Source organism: Lycium ferocissimum, chromosome 4 (genome assembly GCF_029784015.1).
Source record: "Lycium ferocissimum isolate CSIRO_LF1 chromosome 4, AGI_CSIRO_Lferr_CH_V1, whole genome shotgun sequence".
Lineage (NCBI taxonomy): Eukaryota > Viridiplantae > Streptophyta > Magnoliopsida > Solanales > Solanaceae > Lycium > Lycium ferocissimum.
The window spans coordinates 21574574-21582850 of NC_081345.1; positions in this window are offsets into that span (position 1 = coordinate 21574574).

Consider the following 8277-nt stretch of genomic DNA (forward strand, 5'->3'; position numbering starts at 1 on the left):
TATTTTAAAAGCATGAATATATATGTTAAATAAAAAAAGATTATCTAAAAAAGAATAGTTAAAGTTCTTCTTTTAAATAAAAAAAGATTATCTAAAAACGAATAGATAAAGTTCTTCTTTTCATAGATACATAGGTTAACGATAAAAATGTAAAGTTTGTAGGAAAATATGTGGTTTCCATTTAATATACTCTTTTTGTCTAATTTTATCATATTTATGTTGGCTATTTGGTCAACTAAAAATATATCACATATTCAAAATAGAGTTCTAAACAAATATTACTGCTGACTTCGATTCCCAAACTAATTAACTTAAAAGTCTTTGCCATCACATAATTCAAAACCACGTGTCCTTACTATCACATATTAAATTTACTGCACATTTAATATGACGAAAGTTATGTTGAAAATAATTATTTTCTTCCAATATTTGGTTGGAGAGTGAAAATAATTTTTGGAAAAGACTATCTAAATAATTAATCTCCTATTATGTTAATTATGCCATTGTTATTTTATTTATTTGTGAAATTATTTATCCCATGTTAATTATTCACAAGATATACTACAACATAATTCACATATTCCCTACAAATTATTAATTAGTTAATATAATTTCTCTTTCATTTCAAGAATAATGACTAATTTAGTTTGTACGGATTTGACTTTGTCATGGATCCCAATGTTCCCCACGGGCCCGATGATCACCGGGGCATTTGTTCACCCCGGACCCGATGATAGATCGATCGTCTTTGCAAGGCAATCATAGGTCGAGTTATTATGGTGGGTACCATATGGGGATATCGACTAGGCTCCTCCCGTAGGCTGCAGAGAGCGTGGACTCTTTTATGCGAGCGCCCCCCACACCCTCGCGTCTTAGAGATATTGTTTCGGGGCGGCATCTATCGTTGCGTGTCCGTTGGTCGGGTACAACATGATTGGGCGCTCATTACGGCCATGGTTGAGCGGTGGAGGCACAAGACACATACCTTCCATCTTCCCATTGGTGAGGCCACGATTACACTTCAGGATGTGGAGGCCCTCTTTGGATTGCGGTTAGATGGAGAGCCATTATACACTCGGTACAAGCCTCCTCCTGGTAGTACATGGGTGATAGAGTTGACCAGGCTTACCTACTTCGTGCCTGATGCCGAGGGCCAGATGTCGGGACAGAGTCGGGTTCAGATTAGTGCACTCTGCACTTATTTGGAGGCAGAGCCTCCTGTTGAGGACGGCACCCAGCAGGACGTTGTTGATCGTCATGCCCGTTTGTACCTGCTTATTATATTCAGAGGCATCTTGTTCCCGAACTCATCGGGTGCCTTTATTAATTTACGATATTTGGTTTTCTTGGAGCATCTGGACTGCTTGGGAGACTACACCGGGGCGGTCTTTGTTTTTGGCGTATCTTTGGATGCCTGCGCGAGCGTCTATTGGTGCTGTCAGCGATGTGTGTGGATGTTTTGCTCTTCTCCAGTTAATATTTTTAGCGGTGGTCGGCCATTTGACTCCCATTGAGGATTACATGTGCTGGTATCATCAGATCACACGCCGATTGATCAGAAACCCAGCTTTGCGTCCCGTAAGGGATGTTGGATACTCAGCACTCGTGGGGCAGTACGAGGCATTGGTAAGTTTATCGTATTTAGATTTATTTAATTGCATTAATTGTTACGTTTTTAAAAATAACTTTTTTTTTTTTTTTTTCGTTGAACACAAATGTACTGTGGTGCATTACAACGATTACGCATGTTGGGGTTAGAGCATATGCCTTACCCTGTCTTGCGCGGGCTTGCGTCGGAGATGGTACGGATATCCGAGGATGGTATCCCGCAGGGGAGATTAGGCGCGTGGGAACCTATTCCGCAGGCCGAGTATCGGCCCGGCCGCTGTGAGGAGAACTGAGTGCTCCCAGAGGAGGAGGCCGTACTACCAGAGGACGCCGTGCTGCCAGAGGACTCGGTGCGCTTAGAGGACTCGGTGCGCTTAGAGAACGCGGTGCTGCTGCTAGAGGACCTGGTGGTGGAGGACACCATCTGGTAGATGAGGCTGATCCCATTCCAGAGGTCGTTCCCGTTCTAGTCCATCCGCAGCCGTTCCAGGCCGGTGGCAACTCACCTACATTTATGCCGGCGCTCCTAATTGCTGAGATACCTGGGTCTTCATCACAGTCGAGCCAGAATGCATACATGGAGGAGCGTGATAACGTCAATTGGGCGATGTTATGCGCTTCATTAGCTGATGAGCGGCCTGTGAGGAATTTAGAGGGAGTCAAGATTCTTGACTTCGATGAGTTTTTGATCCCGGTTAGTATTTAAAATACTTATTTGTTCATTTAAATTACTTATTTTAAATTTATATATATGTTACTCATTATATAGTAATATTTTATATTTTAGGATTCGGCGCCAGCGGGTCCACCAGAGCCACCCACTGTGCGTTTTCTCATGGGCTCGCCGAGAGCCGTGCTCTTCCCATGTGACTGTCGAGCCAAATGTAAGCTTTTTATTAAAATTAGTTTTATTCAATATAAGGTCAATATTTAAAATACATATTTGATTATTTAAAGTACTTATTTTAAATATGTATGTTACTTATTATTTCATTTTTTTTCATACTCTCTCTTTAGATTCGGCGCCGGTGGGTCCACAGAGCGACCCATTCGGGAGCCTTCTCGTGACCGCCCCTCGCCGAGGCAGAGGTATCTTCAAACAAAGATCTCGCCGGGGAGACTACCTCATATTCTCGCACTGGACTCCATCTCAGATCCTACGACCCATCTCAGAGCCTCACTGTGCACCCGTTGATACACAGGTTTGACTATTCAATAAACGTTAATGTATTCAATATAAATAAGAAATGGTACTAATTATTATATACTTTTCGTGTTCATCCTTCGGCGCTGCGGTGGCGACTCCCCCCGACGGGAAGGGGTCGAGTTTCCGGACCCAACTCAAGATGAGGTTCTGCCCGTGCTAGCGGGACTAGATCCCAAGAAGAAGCACATTCTAGTCAAGGACACACAGGCCAGGAGAAGAGGAGATGATCATGACTTGGAGCGCCCGGTTATTAAGAGGAAAAAAGGCGATGGAGACGATGGCGAGGGCGGTGGGTATGGTGTGAGCCTTAGGCCTAAGGATAGTCTCAGGTATACCACATGTGGGACCCATCCACGATAGTGTATATACATTAGTGTTGTACAGTTTATCGTAAATATTATATATTTTTTGCATATCTATTTATATTTATAACTATTATCTTCGTCTTTATTATTGTTTATAGTTTCACATCCTAAATTAATAATTAAAAAAAAACGTGACACATTCGAAATAAAGTTAAGCATTAATTTAAAAATAACACGAAACCCTAAAAGATAAATAACGTGAAGCTAATGACTACAAGTCCTCAAACAAAAAAGGACTTCGAGCACTTTTCAAACACTAAAACGACAATCCAAACTTTTGTGTATCCTTGATGTATTGAGCCTCCCTTATTAATTGTACAAATATAAGTAGGGTTCTATATAAAAAATTGAAGTTCCGGAGTCTCAAAGCATGATTCATATACGGCTAAACTACATAAAAAAGTGTGAAAATGTAATAAGAGACTGTTTTGGGAAAAATGGTGGACTCCTATAGCGTAGTATTTTACTGCGCTATAGGGGAGAGAGAAATTGGTTTAGCGCATTATTTTCTTGCGATAAAGCGATTCGCTCCGTCCGTTAAGTGCTTTAGCGCAAGATTTTTTCGCGCTTAAAGGTATTTTTGTACCAAAAATTTTTTTTGGGGTATTTTTGTTCACTTTGATTTTTAATGGGTCATTTAGGTTGCAGACTCAACAAATAGCAGGTTGGTGACAATTTGACGGGATCCTCAAAGTTTCGTTCATCTATTTTCTTGTCCATATTTGACAAGTGAAGGTTGCTCAGTTACGTTGGTAAATCACCTCCATCCACGACCGGTAGGTCCAAGGTTCGAGTCACGCTGGAGGAAAAGTGTGAAAACTCCATAAATCCTCCAAGACGGGGTTTTAAAAAAATGAGACGTTTGCGACATATATAATAAGAAGAGTTAACTTATATAGTCTGATCTTAAATAAAAAATTGTTGGTTATATATATAATGTTTGTATAGTTGTGTATAATTAATGCATAATTTAGAACCCGACCGCTTATTTGAGTAAAGATTCCAAATAACACATACCCTTTTTCCTTACAGGCTTACACTACTTTTCTGTTTTATTGTCTGCGAAATTATTGGGCGTCGCAATCGAAAGTTTATCATGTTAAAGAGGAAAAAAAATTCAAATCATGAAATTGATTTTCCAAATGATTAATAATTTTTTTTCCAATTCGTTCTTATAGTAAGTTGAATAGTTTTTCGTTAGAACGATTTTACGTATCCATTCTTTTCCAAAATGAGAAAGAAACGTGGAATACAGGAATATATATTCCATCGTTTTTATAAGAAAATGAAGGTCTTGTAACATTTTTTATACGTTCCAAAAACTTCGTAAGGCTACTAAGTGGAAGTGTGCAGATCTCTTATTTTCACAAGGCCAAGTACCCAAGAATGGGATCAGAAATACATGGTTTATTAATTTGTCATGAAAAGCAAACAATTTTCATTTCAAAGACCCCACCAAGCTGACCGGACTCCACGCATTCTTTCAACTATAAATAATGAAGTATATTTTTCAAAAAGGGATGATTTATCATGTATGTATGCAGTATGCTGTCTTATTCATCCCGGTCTATTGTGTAACTCTATTATGGATATTTTCCTCCAATCCCCTACTCCCACCTTCCTTACCTTCATGCCATATACAATCACACCTAATTGTTTTGTCATGAAAAGCAAACAATTTCCCACTGATATTTCTCCCACAACACATCTCAATTCCATCTTTCCCATCCAAAAGAAAAATCTTTACATTGCAAAACAGGAAAGGACGTCCAACTGTACGAACATCATGTGCACTTTATTGATTTCTGCCGATGTTAATTATTTCTCGAGAAGGTCACACGCTTCTGTTAGATGACGCTCTTGTTTGAAGGCGGGATGAAAAGGACGGATCAAAATAAAAGATAGCAAGCTTTTAGTTAGCAAACTTTTAAAACAGTACATAAGATACCTTAACCAAATTCTACATAAGAAAAGAGAAAAATAATAATAAAAGATATAATTTCAAGCTCACAAAGTGCATACTTTTCCACTTGATGGAGCCCAAAGGAGAAATTGGGGCCAAAATAAATATTATGTACTATGGTCTTGGTTAGTAATTTATATAGTATCAGAACGGATTCCAGTAGTATAATAGTGGGGCAAACCTTAATAAGAAGCCTCTGTGGTGGTCAAAATGAGGGAAGCGAAGGTTGAGATGGTTTGAGCATGTGAAGAGGAGATATGCAGATGTCTAGTGAGGAGGTGTGAGAGGTTGGATATGATGGGCATGAAGAGAGGTAGAGGTAGGCCGAAAAAGTATTGGAGAGAGGTAATTAGATAGGACATGGCACAACTTCAGCTTGCCAAGGACATGATCTTAGATAGGAGGGTATTGAGATCGCGGATTAGAATAGAAGGTTAGTAGGTAGTTGAGCGTTGTCCCTCTTTTCAGCGAGATTAGGCTTGGCGGTAGTTTGGAGCACCGTGTCTGTCGTAATATTAGTCTTATTCATGTAGTTTCTTGCCTTTTTATATCTGTTACTATCTGTTGTTTATTGTGTTTCGGTTATCACACTAGTTCGCTGCTGTTCGTTCTTTTCTCTGAATGATCTGTACTGTTTGCCTTATTAGTTCCCATGTTTTCTTCACTACCGTATTTCCTATTTCATAACTATTTTAATTTGCTACACTTGAGCCGAGGGTCTTTCGAAAACAGCCTCTCTACCTCCACGAGATAGAGATAAGAATTGCGAATACTCTATCCTCCCCAAAGCTCACTGATGGTAGAATTGCGAATACTCTATTCTCCCCAAACCTCACTTCACTGATGAAATTACACTGGGTATGTTGTTGTTGTAAACTTTAATAAGAAGGTTGAGTTCCTAAGAAGGGTCTCGTAACAACCATGATAGATCGATGGGAGAGGCCGATACGAATTGGTCAAGGAGAAGAACTAATAGACTTCTAGGCTTGGCAAACTTCTTGTTGGTGAAAATATAATTACAATTGAAAAATCAAATGAAAGAAAAATAAATTATTTTCAGGCTGAGGCACGAATATCTCGCTCTTTTTAAGGAGATTCAAGTTCATTGCAGCAAAATCTTCACTAGTCCCACAATAATCTTTTTGACTTGTCTCCTCTAGGATACAACATCTCGACAACATTATAATTCAACAAACTATGGACAAGATGTTGAGTACAAACCTCTACCAAAAGAGCCCCTTTCTTCAACAAGAACTCTCTTTTTCACTCACTTTTGATGCACTTCACAAAATTTTTCACATTTCATCAGAAGGTAAAAATGACTAGTATTTATAGGTGTGGAATTCTTCATCAGAATAAATCGGGAGAAAGTGGATATTCAATTATGAGAATGTGGAGAACATTGGATGATGGTCAAAAGGAGTAACGACCACTTTTTAGATCATGTAGTAGTCGTCTTATGGGAGTTATGGACATTTTCTTTACTTAATAGCCATGAGATAATTAGAATAATTATTTTAATAATAATATATTATCCAACACTTCCAAAATAAAAGAGTTCATATGACATTTTAGGCTAATCTCATATTGAAAATAAGGAAGAAAAAAAAATCAAATGGTACACATACTTTTGGGCTCTATTTAATGAAAGAGAAAGATACATGCTACTTTTTTGTGCATCAAATCTTAAAGCTGAAGAAACTCTGACCAAACTTTTGACTTCAACAACCTAGCTTTTACCATCAAACATGTTAGATTTGGTCTGGCAACACAAGGAATTTGGAAGATCTTAGTTCAATATTTGATGGGAAAATATTTTGTCTAAGACATGTTTCATACTGCTTGTTGATTGGGAAAACAAATACAGAACATTCATAGGCAGGCGATTGAGTAAACTTTAGGTCGACTTTGAAGGACGTTCTGCTTCTCCACCACATACATCTAAATCGTTCCTTACCAACTCCATGCTTTTCTTAGACTTAAATGGAGCAATCAGCCATAGCCCGTCCTATTGTTAGGTTTTTGGGTTTTTCCTTCCCATGTGGAATTGGATTAATAAAACCCAATTCAATTAGATTTTTTTTTGAGTTTTCCCTTCCTATGTGGAATTGGATTATTAAAACCCAATCCAATTTGGACCAGGCCAATTTTGCTAAAAAATTCTTCTATATATAGGATCAATTTAGGTCTTATTTTGACAACACAAGAGTGAATTTATAGCAGCCATATAGAGAGAAAAAACGTGAGAGAAAAAAAACGATTTTCGTCCGTAAATTTTCTAACTATGAGTCCGATCGCTTTAAATTGTGTTTCCCAATTCGTTAACCGTTGGATCGTGGTGAAATTTGAACTGGAGGTTCTCAACATCTGGTTTTTCGATTTCAACAGTGAAGATCGGATTTTGTGGTCCGTAGCTCCAGTTTTCGAGTACGAACAGTAGCTCATTTTTTGGGGTGATTTCTCTTCTTTCTTCGCTAGTTTTGGTGCTATCTTTTATGTATTGTTGCTCCGTGCTTGGCTTTGTTGTAGCCATTTGGAGAACATTGTTGTAACTCTTATTTTTTATAGTGGAGCTTTTGTGGTAGGAGGTCCGGTGGATGTTTCCTCTTCTTGAAAGGGTTTTACCACGTAAATTTGGTGTCTCTTCCATTCGATTTATTTTTGCTTGCTTTGCTATTTTATTGTTGGTATAGCTGCTGTCTGGATTTTCATTTGTGCTAGTGTTTATTGTCTTCTCTTGATTCAAATAGTGTGGGAAGTTTCGACTTGGGTATTTCTTCCGTTGTTACCTCGTCGTGCAATTTGGTTATTGTTTGTTTCTTCCCAACAAAGTGGTATCAGAGCTTGTGGTTGTATTTGGTTGTGTCAATTGTCTATTTGAATAATGGAGGCAAATATGAGCAAGATGGTTTGTTTAAATGACAGTAATTACCATATTTGGAAAAGCAAGATGAAAGATCTTCTATTTGTCAAGAAGTTGCATTTACCTGTGGTCGCTTCTAAGAAACCCGAGTCTATTGAAGATGAGGTTTGGGAATTTGAGCACTTACAGGTTTATGGCTATATTAGGCAATGGGTTGAAGATAATGTTCGAAATCATATTGTGAATGAGAAAAATGCTAAAAGCTTGTGGG